The following is a 22879-nucleotide window of genomic DNA, read 5'->3' as shown; positions in this document are numbered from 1 at the left end:
GCGCTATCTACATATCATGTATATACATAACTTTCCGTATTTTCGGATCGTTGGATTCAATTTCTGTTGATTTTCTAAAAACTCGCATGACTTGAATTAACTTGAGCACTTGCACATAGACCGGAACTTTTCCTTAGCTTGCGCCTAGTTTGGCATTTCTGTTGCTTGCTTTTTCATGTATTTGTTCACTTTCCTTTGCGTTTGCTTAGTTTTGTATATCACTTAAGTTTTAACTTTTTAGGATATCTATTCACGTACATATATTTTTTACGAATATTCTGTATATTTGTAAAATTGTCTCAACGTTCGCAAACATGCTTGTATGCCTTCACCCAGTTATATACATGCACCCTATACCATACTTTTTGGTTGCTTTCTCATGCTCACCGCGCCCTTATAAGACACAGCTTAACTCTATTAGACCCCTGGATGGTCACATTATAAATAGAAAGTTGCCCGTCTCTTGCAAAGCGCCAGTATGTCACTGACGTTTTTTGCCACTCTGCCTCAGTCACGCTCTGACTGACACTTTCTACACTCTGCGCACGCAAAACGACACTGCTATTCGGACTCACTCAAATAAATCCTGTTCTCTATAGAATTTTCGCTATTTCTATATTGCAAGTACACACACGTACGTTACAGAAGTTTTAACGTTGATTTTTCACTTTGGGCCTGAAATATTGCATTTATTCCATTCTGTTTTCATCAGTTTTTGACATTTTATGATGTATACATTTTTGTTTATTTTCATTATTGTATACCGTTACCTCTGCCTAGGGGGTGAGTAGCGGTAGCTAGATAGTTGAATGATCTCCCTTGCAAGAATGATTATAGAGTAACCTCCCTTTCTAAGTTTCTCGAAGCATCTGTGTCATGAGATGTGATTCTTAATTATTCAAGAAGCTTAGCGTTTCTCTAGGAAGTTTCTAGAATATCTAGCATTCTATTAATAAAAACAGCTTGCTAACCCTGCTCTTTGCTTCTCAGTCGATTAGACTTAGAGTCATTCACGTCATTGTTATGTCCGTCTATTTCTCTTCGCCACATGACTGAAAGCCACCACTATATTTCCTATCTCTGAATTTTTTGCATAGATTACTTCATTCAAGTAGATTCTACATTTTGATTGTGTATCATCATCGACCAGTAAATAGAATATATTTTTATGTAGTAAATATATAGTTCTTGAATTTATTCTTCATCTCTATATGAACCCTTGTAATAATATACACGCAGCCATTTTAAAACCTGGTACTGAATATATATTTCCACTACAAAGGTAATGGATAGAACACCACAAGAATCAACCACTTTTGGGGGTCTGGAGTGATTGGTGCAATGTATCACTTAGCCACTGTGTTCACGGGCTGTTGAAATAGGTAGGGCCGAGAAGGAGAGTGGGGAGTATATGAGGACTTTCTGCATGAGTGTGTTTAATGCGATAGTATGAGGCAAATCTAGTAACGTTTTGCAAATTACAACTTACAAAGCCATTTAATTCAAGATTAAGAATATGAGATTCTCTTGGTAAGATACCAGTAAGTCCGAGAATAATTATGAGAGAGCTTCAAGGGCGTGTGTTGATTTCATTTTCGATGGTCGTTGTAGGAGTGAATGATGTCAATCTCATTTAAATTCATAGTAACAATATCACCTGCCTAAGACGATTTGCAAAACCTCGAAGCACTGTTCCTTCCTCCAGATCCAGCAAGTAAAAAAAAGTGCTTCTTGATTCACCGTCCGCACATTGGAAAATCAGTAATACAAGCACAAGCACAAGATGGAGCGCTTAAAATCACGACTAAGCGCGTTTAGAATTAATACTGAATAAAAGCAACTAAAGAATTGAAGAAAGCACAGGCAGATAGACAGACAGACAGACAGACAGACAGACACACACACACACACACACACACACACACACACACACACACACACATCGCTCGTAAGCAGGTGCGCATATATACGTAACATGCTTATGCATTCTGCATACATATATACAGGAGCACACATTCGTGCAAAGACGACACAACATAGTACTTCCATGCAATCGCTCAAGTCATGCGAAATAACAGTTAAATTTTACTCAAATCTTGCCCTTGTTTTAAACAAACGTTGCAATGTACTATCTTGATATAGAAAGATAAAAGACGTGATGGTCATAGCAGGAACATCGTTGAGGATTGGTTCGATCAATCAAGGATGATCTGGGATACATATACGGACGCACGGACGTATATACAGACAAATGCAAACATAAGAGGTTATATATAGTTTTTCGAGGCACAGAAGAAAAAGAATGTTCCGTTCTAGGAGTCAAATACTTCGCTTATGTGAAAATCAAAGAGAAAGGGGGCAACGATAACCTCCTGCCTTTATATTCGAATTATAAATTCACATTGAGACGAATAATAATAATTGGTGCACTTAGTTTTGTTAATAAGTACCTATGTAATAATTTAGAAAAGCTTGGGTTTTCAGAGAAAAGGTATCAATCAGATAACTCGCACATTATAAATACAAGCGGAACAGTAAAAATATGCCAGATTTTTCTAAAATCCAAAATCTGACATTGGTTCTGTTATCTACATTCCAACGACGTTACTTTGTATCTTAGTTCGAAAGCAGTTCCTTCTTTATACGATGATTGCAAATAATTAAAAACAGAACATAGATGCAAACAGCCATACATGTATACAAACATGCATACATACATACATACATACATACATACATACGTCTTCCAAAGTTACATTCTGTCTGTATATTTTGACCTTAAATTCACCACTGTGATTTCTTTTACAAATATCCAAAGGATATGTCCTGGGATCCACAGCAACAAGAGCCATTTATATTATTCATAATATATCTACAATCTATGCCGGAAATATTTATAATGCTGTAAAGAAGCTGCATTTAATCACATTTTCTATTAATATGTGGACGGAGATTGGCCCAAAGAAATGTGGGAAACGGTTCCTCAAGCACCATATCTCTACATAAATGGTCTCTCTATCTCCTCTGGCCCACAAAAGGATTGCTATGAATACTTAGGTATTAATAAAAATATATTATACAAAAGTATATATGTACATGTATATGTATCTTTTTTCTTTTACTTGTTTAAGTCATTAGACTGCGGCCATGTTGGGGCACAGCTTTGAATTTTGGTCGAAAGAATCAACCTGAGTAATTTTGTTTTGTAAAGCTTGGTACTTAATCTTATCGGTTTCTTTTGTCAACATGACAGGAACATAAACAATCAGTATTGATTGTCAACCAGTGGTGGGGTACAAACATAAACACAAAGACACACACGCGCACGCACACACAGAGACATGCAGATATATATATACGACGGGCTTCTTTCAGTTTCCGTCTACCAAATCCACTCACAAAGTTTCGATTGGCACAAGGCTATATAGTAGAAAACACTTGCTCAAGGTGCCACTCAGTAGAACTGAATCCGAAGCTATGTGTTTGGGAAGCAAACTTATAGATCATATTTACATATATACAGGCGCAGGCGTGGCTGTATGGTAAAAAGATTGGTTCCCATCCACCTGGTTTCGGGTTCAGTCCCACAGTGTGGAACCTTGAGTCTCCTACTATAGCACCACGTCAAATAAAAACTTGTGAGTGGATTTGGTAAACGGAAACTGAAGCCCGTCGTGTGTGTGTGTGTGTGTGTGTGTGTGTGTGTGTGTGTGTGTGTGTGTGTGTGTGTCGTTTGTAGAAAACATAAATCCGGATAAGCACGCTCTAAGATATAGAGTAGTATATATTTTTTACTGGGGAAGGCCAGTTTATGGGATTATCCTCGGTTTCCCATCCATAAAGGGTTTAACTTTATGGCGTATCGTCAGACCCCCAAAATCTCTTAGCTTGAGACCTGTGTGTACTTGTCTTAGGCCAACAGGTTTTGGGATCTGACAATACGCCATAAAGTTAAACCCTTTATGAACGGGAAACTCAGTGTAATCCGATAAATCGACCTTCTTCAGTAATATATATATATATATATATATATATATATATATATATATATATATATATATATAGATATATATATATATATATATATATATATATACGATGGACTCTACCGTCAAAGGCGACGTATGAGGATTCAGCTTTTGTCGAACAACCTGCACAAATGACTTGTTCATTGTGACCAAATGTTCGTACCGTACTTTAGCTCACTCTCTCCATCAAATCGACCTTGACTCAAGAGGTGCATTGTATATCACACGTCAGTTGTCGAAATAATTGCAGAGCAACATGAAGTGAAGTGTTTTGCTCTTATACACGGTCTAGGAACTAAAATCACGATCGTCAGATCGTGAGTGCAACACGCTAACCCTAACCACTTGACCATGCGTCCTCATATATATATATATATATATATATATATATATATATATATATATATATATATATATATATATATATATATATATATATATATATATATATATATATATATATGTATGTATATATATATATATATATATATATATATATATATATATATATATATATATATATATATATATATATATATATAGAATATGATGGATTTAGTTCACTGGTGATCTAAACGAATAGGTATACTAAGTGCTATAATGATCATCCGTTAGGTTCCAAGTTCATAACTGAGGCTTGAGCTAGGGATCCGTATTAGGCTTTTGTGTTAGCAGGTATATATTAAGGAAAAGAACAGCAAAAACCAAGGCAGGACAAGTATCTCAAGCCATTTATAATAATTTACGGTAAGCTGAATTTGAAGCCTTACAGCTGTTTCTGGGATATCCCAAGTGATAGGCTAGCATGTCCGTACACTGGATATTCCGTCATCAGAGACAAGGCGAGTATTTATGAAAGTTCCAGACAGGAAAATTCGCAATTTATAAGGAATAAAATAGAAGAATAAAGAGTAAAAGTAGATAGAAGAATACAGACAAGAGAATAAAGTTCACAGTTCATCTTTTTCCGGACAGTATGTAGGTTGGTCCGTACTTCTGTGAAGGTATAGGCCTTAGGTATAATCACAGGTAAATCCAGGCAGTATTTTGAATGATTCGTTCGTGTTGAAGTAAAGTATTAAGTGTAAATGGTTCACGTGGGTATATAGAGTGAGAAAGGCAGACATCAAGATAGACAGAAGTGGTCTGTGAATGAGTGGATAGAGAGAGAGGAGAACGTGAGAAAAGAAGGAGAAAGAGAGAAAAAGATAGAAAAAATAGGAATGGGATAGGTGCGGGAAAGAATGAATGAGAGCGAAAGTAAAGTAAAATTAAAAATAAAAGAAATAAAAATAAAATGAATAAAGATAGAGGTAAGATGCCAGTATTATTCTTCGTAAGTGTCGGTTCGGGGAGATAGGTCAGGCGTTAAGGTTTCGGTAAACTGGACGAGAAAGATATTTATATTTATCAATTAAATAGATGAAATCTAGGTTAGGTGTGGTCAGTGGTCAGTAGCAATAGCTAAAGATAGATGCCTAGCTTAAGGGAGTATATATAGGATAAGACAACAATTAAATAGATAAAGGATACAAATTAAAGAATTAAAAGTTAAATTAAATTAAAAAATTGAAAATTAAAAAATGAAAATAATTAAAAATTAAAGAATTAAAGCTAGCTAGCTTCTAAGATACTTATGCTGATAGAAAAGAAAAGGAAACGAAAAATGTACGTATATTGTACCGAGCATGGATGCTGTTATGTGTGTTGATTTTGCTTGCATTTGGACCTATGGAAGAATCTAAAGGTGCGATAGAACTTATGCTTACACGTAGAAAATGTTTCGTGTTGTTTATTGAGTAATTGCGGTGAATTATAAATTAATATTTGGAGGGCTTCTTTCAGGCAGAATCCACATATGAAGCCTGGCCTTGGTATGGGACACCAGAATCTATTATGGCCAAGGATATCCTATACAGTACTCTCCTATTCATCAGAGGGTGTATGTGGTTGGCTAGGGACGTGGATTTGCTATGCTCTTCATATTTAAATGAGTTTAGATGTGCAGAATATCTCTGTCTAAAATTAATAGTGGAACTGATGCAGCTAGTAAAATTATGTAATATGTCGTGGACAATGCAATTGTATATTGCGTTAATCCTTCTGCAGTGGGCTTGCAACGAGCCTTCGGAACCGAGCCGGCAGTTGCAATTATCTATCTTACGTGGGTTAGTTGTAGAGAGGGAAGATGCTGTACTATTTATTGACATGTTAAAGTTTAGGGTAATATTAGGGGATTGGCTCGTATTATTATTATTATTATTATTATTATTATTATTATTATTATTATTATTAGTAGTAGTAGTAGTAGTAGTAGTAGTAGTAGCAGCAGCAATAGTGGTAGAGACTTGTTGCATTAGAGTTATTAGCCTTAGTAGTAGTAGTGCTATTAGTATTAACAGTCGTTTTAGCCGTAATCCGACCTTCCTCGGAAGCGGGGATGTTCGTATCCTGGTTTATGGTGGTTATAGTGCTATGGTTACGGGTGGTATCATGTTCGGCGTTAGTGTTTGCGCTTTATTGACCTATGTTATGATTATATATATATTTAGGTATTAGGAATTTAGTTTGCGCTTATTGGATGAGGTAACAATAGATTCTAGCGGAAACACAGAGCATGATACATACATACATACATACATACATACATATATATATATATATATATATATATATATATATATATATATATATATATATATATATATAAACAAAATTAAGGGATCAGCAACAGGTTGCTTCACCACATACCGAAGTTCAGAAATAGCAGCTAAATTGCTGAGACTCCAACAGATGGCAATTACCCGCAACTCACATAGGCAAAACAAGAAGAAAAATAACGAACTAAACTAGCCATAGTTAATCGTATACATGTTTCTGGTTTAGAAGGAAAAACTCTTCATTACCTCATCGGTATGATATTCCAGTTGCAAATTCGACGATACTGGCAAATGATAATCCTTTACCCTTTTAATCGTAATAATTATTCACTCCCGGATAGTAAACCACAGATTTTCTGCGGTACCGCCTGCGTCGCACATGGTAATTCTTGAGGGAAGATGATGGGCTGGCTCACCTATGTAGATTTGGAGATACTTTCAAACTGTGTCGATTGCTATGATGGCGCTCGGTCATGCATGCACATTTGCCAGTATCGTCGAATTTGCAACTGGAATATCATACCGATGAGGTAATGAAGAGTTTTTCCTTCTAAACCAGAAACATGTATATGATTAACTATGGCTAGTTTAGTTCGTTATTTTTCTTCTTGTTTTGCCTATGTGAGTTGCGGGTAATTGCCATCTGTTGGAGTCTCAGCAATTTAGCTGCTATTTCTGAACTTCGGTATGTGGTGAAGCAACCTGTTGCTGATCCCTTAATTTTGTTTATAAATGTATAAGAACTTTTAAATAAGTTCCTCATCGATAATGGTGCTTACATACCGAAGGGCTTGGTAAAAATTATTAATTATTAATTTATTAATAAATTAATAAATTGATAATCCTTTACCTTTTTAATTGTAATATATATATATATATATATATATATATATATATATATATATATATATATATATATATATATATAGGCAAATTTGTTGTTGAAAATTCACTTAAATTTGAAAATCTTGTAATTGTTTAAAATAAATTTATTTGCATATATACCAACATAGTTTCAACAATATTTTTTGTGTATCAATGGTAAAAATTTAGAATTATGAATTAGAAAAACATGCTTAAAAATTTTTAAACAAGTTTTTCTAATTCATAATTCTACCTTTTTACCATTGATAAACAAAAAATATTGTTCTTAACAATTACATGTTTTTCAAATTTAGGTGCATTTACAACAACAAATTCACCTATATATATATATATATATATATATATATATATATATATATATATATATATATATATATATATATATATATATATATATATATATATATATATATATATATATATATATATATATATATATATATATGTGTGTGTGTGTGTGTGTGTGTGTGTGTGTGTGTGTGTGTGTATGTATGTATGTATGTATAGGCGCAGGAGTGGCTGTGTGGTAAGAAGCCTGCTTCCCAACCACATGGCTCCGGGTTCAGTCCTATCTCGTGGCACTTTAAGCAAGTGTCTTCTACTATAGCCTCGGGCCGACCAAAGCTTTGTGAGTGAATTTGGTAGACGGAAACTGAAAGAAACCCATCGTAAATATATATATATATCAGGTACATGCCGTCAGTAATTACTCAGGGTAGATAGTTGGTGTCGTTTATGTAGTAAAACATGCATTAAAAAAAAAAACGCGAAGCACACGCTCACGACTGAGTTGTAGGCAGATTTACTTCCCGTAATGAAAACGTTGTTGTAGGAATGTACTCAGCAAGTGTACTACAGCAGTACTATGCGTAGCTTAAATACTGAGATTGAAAGGCAGGGGAGTATTATGCCTACCTAATCTACAAAAAATAAAACATTTTGCATTTTATACATAGTAAGGTGTATATTTTGCCATAAAAGGAAAATGTTGCTATCGGTCTATTTTATTTAGGGTAGACACTGCCTACCTTGCTTACCCAGGCGGCACGTCCCTGATATATATATTTATATATATATATATATATATATATATATATATATATATATATATATATATATATATATATAGATAGATAGATAGATAGATATATAATTGATTAAGTAATCAAAGATGGATTCGGTATTAATCTTTATTTTTTTACAACGATCGTTTCGACCCAATCGTTATACAACATAAAGATTAATACCAAATCCATCCTCTGGTTGCTTAATCAATTATCAGCATCTCAACTAACACTGCGGAGTAGATCCAACGGAAATACACCCCAATTTTAGATGACTTCAGGTAGCCCAAACTGTGCCAGTGCTCTATTCAACATTTCAACACACTAATCGACATATACCCATTAGTCCAATATATATGTATGTATATGTATACTTCGTTTTGGGATTTGGACAGAGTCAACGACTACTGAAAAGTTTGCAAGACGCAACGAAAATTTTAGGAAAAATAAATAAGTAAATGAGTGAAAACTTTTCCAGTGAATGTGTTAAATAATAAGGTACTAAAAGCGAATGCTTCTCCCCTGGCGTAACTATATATATATATATATATATATATATATATATATATATATATATATATATATATAAAGGGCATTATTACAGAAAAATAATAACGCCACACAGTGGACTTCTCAAAATAACCACATTTAGTACCTAATGCGAGGAAAAACAACCAACAGAAGATGACCAACTTTCTTTTAAATAAACTTAACTGTGTATCGACCGATTTCGCGATTACTAGAATGAATCTAGATTTCGTTCATCAGCACAGTATTGTCCCAAAAATATATATAAATAAACAGAATTCTCACCTCACCAAAAACGAACACACTACGTATCCGACAGAGTAAAGGGAATGAAGTTTATCTGTATATATCTTCATCAAAGAAGCGGGAAATACTTCCGGGTTGTTTTAGGGTACCCATGTGGAGACAGGAATAAAAAAATTCAACATTGAATATATTCCGTGTATATATTTGATAAATAAATTCAAAAAGGGATAAAACTCTTTCACAAGAATTTTATCAAGAAGCCAGTGTGTAAAAAAATTCATAAGGGAAATTTCTATTCCCAAGAATATAATTATTCGTTTATATTTATATAAAGGGCATTATTACAGAAAAATAATAACGCCACACAGTGGACTTCTCAAAATAACCACATTTAGTACCTAATGCGAGGAAAAACAACCAACAGAAGACGACCAACTTTCTTTTAAATAAACTTAACTGTGTATCGACCGATTTCGCGATTACTAGAATGAATCTAGATGAATTTATTTATCACATATATATATATATATATATATATATATATATATATATATATATATTTATTTATAGTCAATCGCCTTTCATCCATCACTATGTGTTGAACAAAATCAATGTTTTCCTTTGTGGTGGTAGTTGCAGGATATCCAGACTCCGGGATATCTTCAAGACTCACCCTTCCCTTCCTAAATTCAGCTGCCTACTGTTGATAAAGCTGGAGCCTCATCCCTTAATGTAGCGAGCATATCAGCATGACCATGGGGTGGTGTCTCTGTGTTAAACCCCTTTTCTGCAGGTATTTGTAAGACAACGATGCCAAATTTTGTCTATTTTAAAGAGGAGTCACTACTAGTTATTTTTGCAGCCTTCTTTGAACAGTCAGGTGTCACTTTAGCTGGAAAGAATCAATTGATAAGAACAGTTGAAGTTAATACATTCGAGATTTCACAGCTGTCTCATCACTCCTTCATAATCAGCCTATGAACTTTTCAGTCCACTCCCGTGTGTGTGTGTGTGTGTGTGTGTGTGTGTGTGTGTGCACGCGTGCGCGCACGCGTGCTTGTGTGCGCACATGCGCACGTATATATATTGTGTCTGTCTCTCGGTGCATCTTTCTTTCTGTGTTTGCCCACCACGACCGGTTATCATTTGGTGGTGGTGTGTTTACGTCCACGTAACGTAGTAAGTTTCCGGTAGAATAACTACTAGTTCTTAACCAAAAAACTGGTGTCGATTCGTTCGACTAAAATTCAAGGCGGTGCCCCAGCATGGCTGCAGTCTAATGACTGAAACAAACAAAAGATAAAAGACAAAAAAATATATAATACACACATACACCTATATGTATGCATGTGTGTACATATGTGTACGTATGTGTGTGTGTGTGTGTGTGTGCGTGTGTGCGCGTAGGTGCGTGTGTGTGTGGGAGGGCCACAAGATAGGAGGAAACACATAAGGAATACTTGAAAAAAAAACGAAATACAGTATAATGAGTAGATAGACCACCGACAGACTGTCAGACAGACAAACAGACAGACAGACAGACAGTCAAACAGACAGATAGACAGACACACAGATATATATATATATATTTATATATGGAGATATATATATATATATATATATATATATATATATATATAGAGAGAGAGAGAGAGAGAGAGAGAGAGAGAGGGAGGAAGAGTGTGTGTATGTGAAATGATAAGTAGGCAGAGTCAATGATATAGAAGAGGGACATATAGTAAAGATAATTTTCATCTTGAGAAAAAGAAATAACGAAGAGAAAGTAAAGAGAATTGAATGAAAGAAAGTAAGCAAAACAGAGAGGACATAAAGAATGAGAGAAAAATACAAAAATGAATGAACAAGAGATAGCAAGTTAGGGAGAAAGCGAAATGAAAGAAAGCAAGCAAAAGAGAATGGAGGAAGCGAGGAGAGAAAATTCGAAACATTTTCTGCCCGAGTTGTTTCAGTGATTGGACTCATTCCGGATGGCATCAATTTTGCCATTCGTCTTACTACAGTGTCATGTCTTCTATTAGGGAAGAGATGTAAAAAGCGAGGAGAGTGACAGAAGGGGGAAATGCGGTGATATGTGGTGAAGAGGGAAGTGTGGTGGTGATGGAAGTAGAAGTTACTTGTCCATCCAAACAACAGAAGCTGAAGAGTTAACACAATGTTCTTGTTTGAGTGTCTACCAATAAATATAATATTGTTATTATTATTTTCATTTTTAAGGCGGCTAGATTCCTCTCCCAAAACTTCAGGTCTTGTGCCAATAATAGAAAGGATTCTTGAGGCGGTGAGCTAGCAGAAACGTTAGCACACCGGACAAAATGCATAGCAGTATTTCGTCCGTCTTTACATTCTGAGTTAACATTACGCCGTGGTCGACTTCACTTTTCATCCTTTCAGGTCGATAAAATAAATACCAATTGTGCATTGAGGTCGATGTAATCGATTTATCCCTTCCCTTGAACTTGCAGGCCTTGCGCCAAAATTTGAAACCATTATTATTATTATTATTATGAAAGCGGTGAGCTGGCAGAATCGTAAGCACGCCGGGTGAAATGCTTAGCGGTATTTCGTCTGCCACTACGTCCTGAGTTCGAATTCCGCCGAGGTCAACTTTACCTTTTAACCTTTTGGGGTCTATAAATTAAGTACCAGTTGAACACTGACGTCGATGTAATCGACACATCCCCTCCCCCAAAATGGCTGCTCTTGTAGCAAAATTTGAAGCCATTCTTATCATCATTATGTGAGGACGCGTGGCCTAGTGGTTAAGGTGTTGTACTCATGATCGCGTGATCATGGTTTCAATTCTTAGACCAGGTAGTGCGTGGTGTTCTTGAGCAAAACACTTCACGTTGCTCTGCGATAATTTCGACACCTGACGCGAGGAACACCGTGCACCTGTTCAGACAACGTCAATTTGATGGAGAGAGTGAGCTAATGAGCAGCACGAACATTTGATCACTATAAACAAATTATTTGTGCAGGTCGTTTGGCAAAAGCTGAACGATCATATGTCGTCTCTGGTGGCTATAGCGAAGGAGGTAGTGTGGTGGACGAGATTGATGGGACTGATGACAGATACTTTTCTCTTCGGCCAGGCTCTCATCGATTCTTTCAAGTTCCACTTGAAAAGGAAAGTGAAGGTAGAGAAGGAAGTTTTGTTCCTCGGTATTTTTATTGAAAGGTGGGTGAATGTGGTGAGAATGACCCGTGTGAATGGGCCTACTCTGAATATTTACCTGCAAGCCGGAATGGTTAAGGGGAAGAGGGGTGCCTGCCTGGTGTTTTATTGGCGGTCGGAGTGACCAGGATGTGTGGGAAGCCTTGGTTGGCCCTGGGTGGATCTCTCCCTATTGGGGATTTTTGTTATAAGAATTTTCTTGTTAATTGTTACTGTTATTATTATTCATTGCATACTCGTCATTGTTCAGCACCTCACTTGTCCCTTGTATTGTATTGTTCCTATTTGTTCTGTGTTCGGCTCTTGTGGCCAATAAAAATTACTACTACTACTACTACTACTACTACTACTACTACTACTACTACTACTATTATTATTATTATTATTATTATTATTATTGTTATTATTATTATTATTATTATTATTATTATTATTATTATTATTATTATATGTTTGACTTTAACTCAAGAGACAACAAGTTAGAAGTTCAAGTTGGTGTTATGACTAGGGTGCTATATATTTGGTTTTGCACAAGATTTCTAGACAATGTTTAAGAAAACATAAGAAAATTATAAGTTTGTTTTAATATTTGGGATTACATAGACAGTATTTGACGTCGGATATGAGCACTATATTTTGAATTTCAACCATTTTTGGATTTCCTGGTATCTGAGCTAGGTATCAATCAGCCCCTTTTGCTATCATTCCTAGGGTACCTATGACAACAGGTATTGTTTTAGTCTTGAGGTTCTACATTTTGCCAATTTCTATTTCAAGATCTTTATACTTGCTCATTTTTTTGTTAGGTCTTGACAGATACATTTATGTCGATTAGGACAATCATATCGATAAGGAGACGTGATTTTCGTCTGAAGTCCTTCAATATAATGGCTGGCCTATTCGCATCTATCTTTCTGTCAGTTTGAACGGTGAAGTTCCAGAGAAGTGAGATGTGGTCATTTTCAAGCACTGGGGTGGGAGGTTGTGTTCCCGCCAGTTATTATAATAATAATAATAATAATAATAATAATAATAATTATTATTATTATTATTACATTTTTTTCTTCTTTCTTCAAATTTTCTTCTATTTCTCGCCGAGTGTTTGCCATACACCTATTGCAGAGAAGCTCATTGTATGCATTCCCAGTTTACACACGCAAATTCACAGGTAAAATATGTATGTAAAATAAATAAATAAATAAATTCATGAATTGATGTTGTTTTCACAGCGATAATGCTCTTCTCAGTACATGAGTCGTTCCAGTTACAACGATTTTTTGCACTTCCTGTAGGGATGGTAAGCCTGGTATCATTTTCAAATAGGTTTCAGTACCTTTTTTTTTTATCATTCCTAGAGATCCTACAATCACTGGTACGGTAGTCGTCTTGAGATGCCACATATTTTCAATTTCTATTAGCAAATCTTTATATTTACTGATCTTGTCAAATTCTTTCGCCGCTATATTATGATCGCAAGGAATACTCATGCCAATTAATAAGCACATATTTTTTGTCTGATCTTTTATAATAATATCTGGGTTATTAGCGTTTATAGTTTTGTCGGTATGTACGGGGAAGTTCCAGAGAATCGACACACTTTCTCCCTCAGTCATAGCTTCAGGATGGTGTTTATACCATTTGTCAGCGATTTTGATTTTATAATGCCGACATTATTATTATTATCATCATCATCATCATCATCATCGTCATCATCATGTTTTTTTATTATTCTTTTTACTTCTAAGAGCGCTTGCTATTGTTTGTTCTGGTTGATTCTGTGAGAGCGGACAGCAACCTGTAGTCAGAAGTTTCACAAGGTCTCTTTTCGCTCATTATAAGCTTTGATTCTTGGTTGTTAATTATCGTGGAAGACATTCAACATCCAACTACCAATCTCAAAATCCTAGCTGCCTCCAGCAGAACAGTTTTGGGGCTTGCTCTGCTTTCATGTCAATTGCAATTTCACTGACATATCTTTCGAACTTGGTTGTTAGAGCTCCGAGTGCTCCTACAACTACTGGGATGACATACACTCTCCTCATAGTCCACACTCTTACAATTTCATCTTTTAGTAGTCTGTATTTTTCAATCTTTTCTAGTTCTTTGTCACTTATGGTGCATCTCTAGTTATTGCAATATCTATGATCTTGGTATCCTTTTTTCTTTTATCTACCAAAACAATATCTAATCTCCGAGCATCGATTAGGGAGTCACATTGGATTATAAAATCCCACAATATCTTATATTCCTTGTTCTAGGTGACCCCTTCTGGTTCATATTCGTACCATTTCCGTGCTCTGGCCAGGCCGTAATTTTCACATAGCCTCCAGTGGACAAACTTAGCCGCGTTATCGTGTACCCTTTTGTAGTGCTTTTATGCCAGCTTGCTACACTTACAATATGTGAGATTGTTTCGATTTCGCTGCCACACACCCTACAAAGGGGCGATTCGTTGCTCTTATCTGTTGGGAACATGGTGTAATTAGTTCTCAGAGCTTGTTCCTGAGCGCTGCATATCAATGCCTCAGGGCATCCTTTCAGATCACTCTTTCTTAGCCAAGTGTTGGTCTTGTCTTTTCCTTCGATTTCTCTGAGGTATTCCCCATGCAGTGATTTCATTTTCCAATTGTTTCTTCTTCTTCTTCTTCTTCTTCTTCTTCTTCTTCTTCTTCTTCTTCTTCTTCTTCTTCTTCTTCTTCTTCTTCTTCTTCTTCTTCTTCTTCTTCTTCTTCTTCTTCTTCTTCTTCTTCTTCTTCTTCTTCTTCTTCTTCTTCTTCTTTAATGTTTGTAGGTGCTCCACATTTTCGGTAGGTATTATATTATTAATTCTAACAGTGGCAAGCAAGGATTCATTCTGCTGTTTGATGTACCATCCCAGACTGTTCTCATTGACAACACAGATATTGCATCCTATGAGGCCTTTTATTCTCCTGTTCCTAGGCACATACAGCTTGTCAGTATCGCTTTGGGGGTTGAGGTTCCTTGTTAATTGTCATCACTTTTCCGGTTTCCCTGTCCATTTCCTCGCGCTCGTTTTTTGTCCACCTAACAAAACCTTCATCATATCACATTAAGAAAACAGTCCATGTGTTCATTACTCTGATCTTGTTTTTCCGTTGAAGCTGCTTCCCATAATTAATTTGGTTCTTCTGAGATATTCTCGTCTAAAGCTTTCCTTCATTTCACTTTCCTTGATTTTGTCATATTCCAAAATACCCGGATACCTATATCTATTAGTATCAATATCCTTGATTTTCTCACCGTTGGGTATCAGACGACACTACTTGATGACGCTATCAGACGACACTATTTGTCCTTTTCGTATTACAAACATGCCACACTTTTTAGTCTCAAATTCCATTCCGATTTTCTTACTGAATATCAGTACTGAAACTAGGCCATTTATTTCACGTTCGGTCTTCCCAAAGGTCTTTAAGTCATCATATGTAACAGACGATTTAATTTTTTATTATTATTATTATTATTATTATTATTATTATTATTATTATTATTATTATTATTATCAATATCATCATCAATATCATCATCATCATCATCATCATCATCATCATCATCATCATTATTTTTATTATTATTATTATTATTATTATTATTATTATTATTTAGTGAGAGAGTAGCGCATGCCATCAAGTGACACTGAGGTACAAATGTATACCCATCATGACTACCCGTCTGATAAGGGTTACACCAGGCACATGCATCACAACCATATGTGCGCGACACAGTGATCTCATATAAAGATATATAGTGCATGACCTTGCAGGTGGGGCTGAGTTAGAATTTTCTTCAGATCGAGTAGCCCATCCTTCTCAAAAGGTCCCTGAATAAGGGTTGTTTAAGGATGTTGAACGAAATACCCATGTTTCCAGAGGTGAATTATCCAACCGAAGTTTTATGTCCAAGAGACAGACGATGAATACACAATCTTTTATTCCAATGTCACGATCTTTAAGTGAAAGGTTTTTATTACTAATGTATTGCATCCTTAAATGTATTTCATTCTCCAATATGTATTGAGTAATTTATTCGTGGAGACATCTTTAAAATAATATATACATACAGGCGCAGGAGTGGCTGTGTGGTAAGTAGCTTGCTTACCAACCACATGGTTCCCGGTTCAGTCTCACTGCGTGGCACCTTAGGCAAATGTCTTCTACTATAGCCTCGGGCCGACCAAAGCCTTGTGAGTGGATTTGGTAGACGGAAACTGAAAGAAGCCTGTCGTATATATATATATATATATATATATATATATATATATATGTGTGTGTGTGTGTGTGTGTGTGTGTGTGTGTGTGTGTGTGTGTGTGTGTGTTTGTGTGCCTGTGTTTGTCCCCCTGACATCGCTTGATAACCGATGTTGGTGTATTTACGTCCCCGTAACTTAGCGGTTCGGCAAAAGTGCCTGATAGAATAAGTACTAGGCTTACAAAGAATAAGTCCTGGGGTCGATTTGCTCGACTAAAGGCAGTGCTCCAGCATGGCCACAGTCAAATGACTGAAACATAAAAGAATAAAAGAATACATGCACGCAGACACTGACACCCAACGCTCGTATATTCTGGCTTCAGTAATCGTGGATACATTAAAGCAACGCCTTGAAGGGTTTAGTCAATGAAATCGAGCCCAGACAAATCGGCGCAGACGAACCGACACTGGTTCTCGAGCTGTTGGGAGACTAACAAAACCGCAGACACACAGACAGTCGCGCAAACGCTCGCATACACGTATCTACATATACACACATACACAAATAGCACAGACGCACACACATATGCATACTCGTATATACATACATACAAACATACACACCTGCATATATATATATATATATGTGAGTATTTACAAGTATACCAATTATATGTGGAGGCGCAATGGCCTAGTGGTTAGGGCAGCGGACTCGCGGTCGCGGGATCGCGGTTTCGATTCTCAGACCGGGCGTTGTGAGTGTTTATTGAGCGAAAACACCTAAAGTTCACGAGGCTCCAGCAGGGGATGGTGGCAAACCCTGCTGTACTCTTTCACCATAACTTTCTCTCACGCTTTCTTCCTGTCTCTCACATCGCGTATATACCCTTAGCCCAACATAAGCACTCGAATTTCCTACTTTCTTCCATGAGCATGCTCCCTCACACACACACACACACACACACACACACACACACACACACACACACACACACACACACACACACACACACACACACACGTATCGTCACCTATATACGCACGCACATCATTTCTCTAATACCCTGCTAAACTAGAGGTTAATAAACAGACAAAATTATCTAACAGTTATTCGTGTGAACAGACCGTGACTTGTTACTGTGATTCGTTAGTGTGACTCATTAACTCTCATTATGATGATGTTTCACCATACTATCTAAGTATTTACTTCAAAGGCCACTAATTTAATTCATTAGAATGTGTCGGCTTTGAAGACTTTCACGATCAACCCTACTTTGCTTTATAATATTATATGTGTGCGTGTGTGTGTGCGCGCGTGTATTATATATATATAGTATATGTATAGTATATGTATATATGTATATATACGTATGTGTGTGTGTGTATAAGCATATGTATCTATGTGTGTTTCTTACTCTCTTCCGATATGAAATTGAGTGTATTTACGCGTGCTGTGATGATGTATCCATACGCCAAAATATGAGCTAACAGTGAAACCCGCTCACAAACAATAAAAATGTTCTCAAAGTGTATTCAGTACATCGACACACTTGCACATGCGCATATAAAGAAAAAAGTGCATGTAAGTACATAAACGCTGGATAGAAAGGTATCGCTGCCCAGGTACGTGAAAGGTGAACAAGTGTAGAAAACTTTGGATCCATTTGTAAACGGTATTTTCAGCTTGTTTCGATAACTTCGTCGGTGCGTGCGAGCGTGTTATTGTTGTTATTATCATCATTATAACCTCTGTCTTCGCCAAGGCGGAGGTATTGTTTTCAGTCGTGTTTGTTTGTCCGTGGCCAAGATATCTCAAGAACCGCTGGATGGATTCGGATGAAACTTTCAGGGATGTTTGGCCTTGTGACTGGCACGAACTGATTAGATTTTGGGATCGATCTGGTACCGGACAAAGATTCTGGATTATTTTTCCGGTTTTTTTTTTTTACTTAATTCTTGAGAGCGGTTGGGTTCATTTTTAGTATTCTCGTTTGTGAGAGCAGTCGAGTTTATTTCAGATATTCTCATTTTAAAAATAATCTCTGCTGACTAATCGTTGAGAAGACGTTGGTGTTGCCTTGGTGGAGGTTTGCGCTCTCTGTGTGCTCTTCTTCTTCTTCTTCTTCTTCTTCTTCTTCTTCTTCTTCTTCTTCTTCTTCTTCTTCTTCTTCTTCTTCTTCTTCTTCTTCTTCTTCTTCTTCTTCTTCTTCTTCTTCTTCTTCTTCTTCTTCTTCTTCTTCTTCTTCTTCTTATTATTATTATTATTATTATTATTATTATTATTATTAAAGCGGCGAGCTGGCAGAATCGTTAGCACATTGGACGAAATGCTTGGCGGTATTTCGTCTCTCGCTATGTTCTGAGTTCAAATTTCGCCAAGGTCGACTTTGCCTTTCATCCTATCGTGATCGATAAATTAAATACCAGTTGCGTACTGGGGTCGATGTGATCGATTGTTCCCTCCACCACAAAAATCCAGGCCTTGTGCTTATAGTAGAAAGGATTATTGTTATTATTATTATTGTTGTTGTTGTTGTTGTTGTTGTTAGTATTATTTAAAACAGTTTGATTCGGCCCTATATGATTTAAGTTTCGCGGAGCCCTAGCATAAACCGGTATCGTTAATTTATGCCTGAAAGAGACAGGTTTCTGTTAGAAGCCCGCGAAACATTAAGTCGCTTGGTGTCGAATCAAACTGGTTTAAATAATAATAATACATGAAACTCCTGTCAAATGTATTGAATGCCTTTTTCTTTCGTTTCTCCAGTCACTCAAAGGTACATGCATACATGTATATATACATACGTACATACATGTATACATACATACATACATACATACATATGGGGATTGTCTACTCCTTATACAGAGTTTGACCACCTTCTGTACATAACCTTAGAACCAACATGGCATCTGATGTGGCTTTTTAACCAGACAATGTTTTGAAAAGATACCCACTAGATTGCATATCCGATTTGGACCACCGAGAGCAGCAGATAAGTTCTGATTTTTGTGGATCTTAAAATGTCTATTGAGGCCTCCGTTAGATTTGCAAACCTTCTGGTATACATTGCATTGAAAGGTGAGCACACACATGAAGGCAAAATAGTTGGTGGAAGTTCGTTTTTCATGGGTTCGCAAATGAGATTTGAGCCTAGCAAAAGAAAGGTATGGTCAGTCACAAACTGTGCACACAAAAAGGTCATTGTGATTCACCTTCTCGATCGTAACATTCTTCCTTATATCTCTCTTGAGTCTTGCATGCGTTATCCTGGCCTCTTCAAACGCTTTCACTCCACTCCACACTTTTGTTCGCCATCCAGCTCGATGGTAAGGGTTTCTATGTACTCTGGATCCATTTCAAGTGACTTCATAATAGTCCTTATGCAGTCTTTAAACCTTTTGTTAATGTTTACGCCGATAACATTTCCCCTCTGCAAACTCACCATAAAACAGCTGTTTGGACGTGCGTTCATCCGCCATTCGAACAATATGGCCACACCATCTCATTTGGTTTTTCAAAATCATAGCTTTAATTAAGGTGATGCCAGCAGATGCAAGGACATCTGTGTTTGGAGTAAAAGGACTCCATTTAATGTTTAAAATGCGATGAAAGAATTTTTCGTGGAATTGTTCTAACAATTTAAAATGTCTTTCATAGCATGTCCATGTTTCACAAGAATACAACAGGGGTGGTAAGACAAATGACTTGTAAAGAGCTAACTTTGTATTGTTATTTATATGACGCTGGCGCCAAACGCATGACTCCAAGCCACCAAATGCTTGTGCTGCCCTTTGAATTCGCAGATGTATTTCTCTATCCAGATTTCCATCATTTTGTACAGAGCTTCCAAGGTAGATGAACGAATCAACAATCTCAAGTAACTTTCCCTTATCAAAAATTCTAGTAGGGTTACAAACAGCACCACATGCAGGTTGATACATTACAATTGTTATTTTTTGTCAAGTTGATGGTCAAGCCCCAATCATCACAAGCTGAGTCAAATGCAGATACAAGAGATTGCAGACCTATTTCTGAATGATTGACGAGATCACAATCGTCAGCGTATATACCTATAGTGATAAAAAGCACGATTATATTGGCAGATGAATTTCGTCAGTACCGGTTTTTCTGGGACTTTTGTATCACGTGATTTCAGCGTGATTTCGCATCATCAGCAGCAGACACTCAAAACCGTATGCTAGACCAAATTTAATCAAACCGATATAATTTAGTACCGATTAAACAGTCGGTGGTGTTGAAATAGCTCGCAGGTGTGTATAAATGACAATAACTAATTTATACACTTTGGGAAAGCTTTGAGGAGGATATAAGAGTTGTATCCATTTGATCTGTTACAATGGGAATTAAAGATGGATGGTTGATTTAATTTGACGGAGAAAGTATTCCTGATGCAGAGAAGGCGGTGTATCTAAACTTGATAAGACGCTTGCCATTGGTGAAAGTTTCCGAACTCTATTTCAAAATATCGGTGCAGTTTTTAGATTAAAAAAGAATGAGTTGTTTCAGCTATACAAATCATTATTAATCTAACTGGTTTCTATGATTTCTGCACACCCTGGGGATGCAACTCTTAGTCTTCTTTCTTTTCTTTTCTCTCCGTTCTTTCTTGTTTTTTTTTCACCCTTTGCCTTTTCGTTCTGCTTTTGCCTCAACATATTCGTTTTATCTCGTTCTTTTTGTCTTCTCGTGTTTTCTCACAGATCAGAGTGCTGGTTTTCAAATAGAGCTAACCATGTGCACTGAGCCTAAAAGGTTGCTTGGAGACAAGGTACATTATATAAATCTGCCAGATTATCATGTCTCTATGACATGAAACTATCAGTAGCTCTTACTTAAATACTGTACATTAAATAAAATTTATCTCTCACGGGATGGAATACTCTCTTTGTTGATCCTACCAATAAGAGAACGATAAACTATCCAACAACGTTACGGATAGCGTCTTTCTTCAGGGAAAAGTCGAAATGAGAAAATAAACGAGAGATAGTACAGCTTTACATCCTCTGAGTTAAAAGCACCGGCTGTTACATGAGTGCTCGCGCGCGCAAACACGCACGCACACACACACGCACACGTACGCACACACACGCACGCACACACATTCACATACACACGTATACATACAGTAGTTGCCAGGTTGTCTCTTTTTAACCTGGAGGATGTAAAACTACTATCACTCATTTATTCAGTTTCAACTTTTCTTTGAAAAAGGACACTGTCCGAAGCATTCGATTTTTCACTCCTCCTCACGGCAAGTTAACTGTACTCTTTTTAACGATTTTACTGCTGCTGCTACTACTACTACTATACTACTACTACTGCTACTACTACTACTACTACTACTACTACTACTACTACTACTACTACTACTACTACTACTCGTGTAACGAGTTCGGAAAAGAAAGGCAAATACGAGTATATATGATACAATATATGACAAAATTGAAATTAGTTTCGTTTCGAAAGATGGTAAACGAACGCAGGGTAAACACATGAATAGACACTTATCTATGTGTGTGTGTGTATGTGTGTGTGCGTGTGTGCGCGTGCATGCATATATATATATATATTCTTTTCTACCTTTTACTTTTACTTATTTCAGCCATTAGACTGTGGCCATGCTGGAGCACCGCCTTGAAGAAATTTTACTTGAATGAATTAACCCCAGTACTTATTACATTTTTTAAAGTCTGGTACTTGTACTATCAATCACTTTTTCCGAACCACATAACTACAGGGACATAAATACACCAGCACCGGTTGACAAGCGGTGGTAGGAGACACACAGAAAAACAAAGACACACACACACATACACACACACACACACACACACACACATACACACACACGCACACACAATACGCACACGCACACACAGATTTGTAGAAATTTTCTGGGAATATTTTTGTGCCACTCTGTCTCTCCTTTACTTTGCTTCTCTTAATTTCTTTTTTTCTCTCTCTCTCTCTCTGTCTTTCTCTATTACCCTCCTCCCACTATCACGTGACTTGTGACGACCTAAGGTGGTGTCATTCTT

Source organism: Octopus bimaculoides, chromosome 15, assembly GCF_046866305.1.
Source record: "Octopus bimaculoides isolate indiv1 chromosome 15, ASM4686630v1, whole genome shotgun sequence".
NCBI lineage: Eukaryota > Metazoa > Mollusca > Cephalopoda > Octopoda > Octopodidae > Octopus > Octopus bimaculoides.
Note: the sequence above shows the minus strand (reverse complement) of the source record.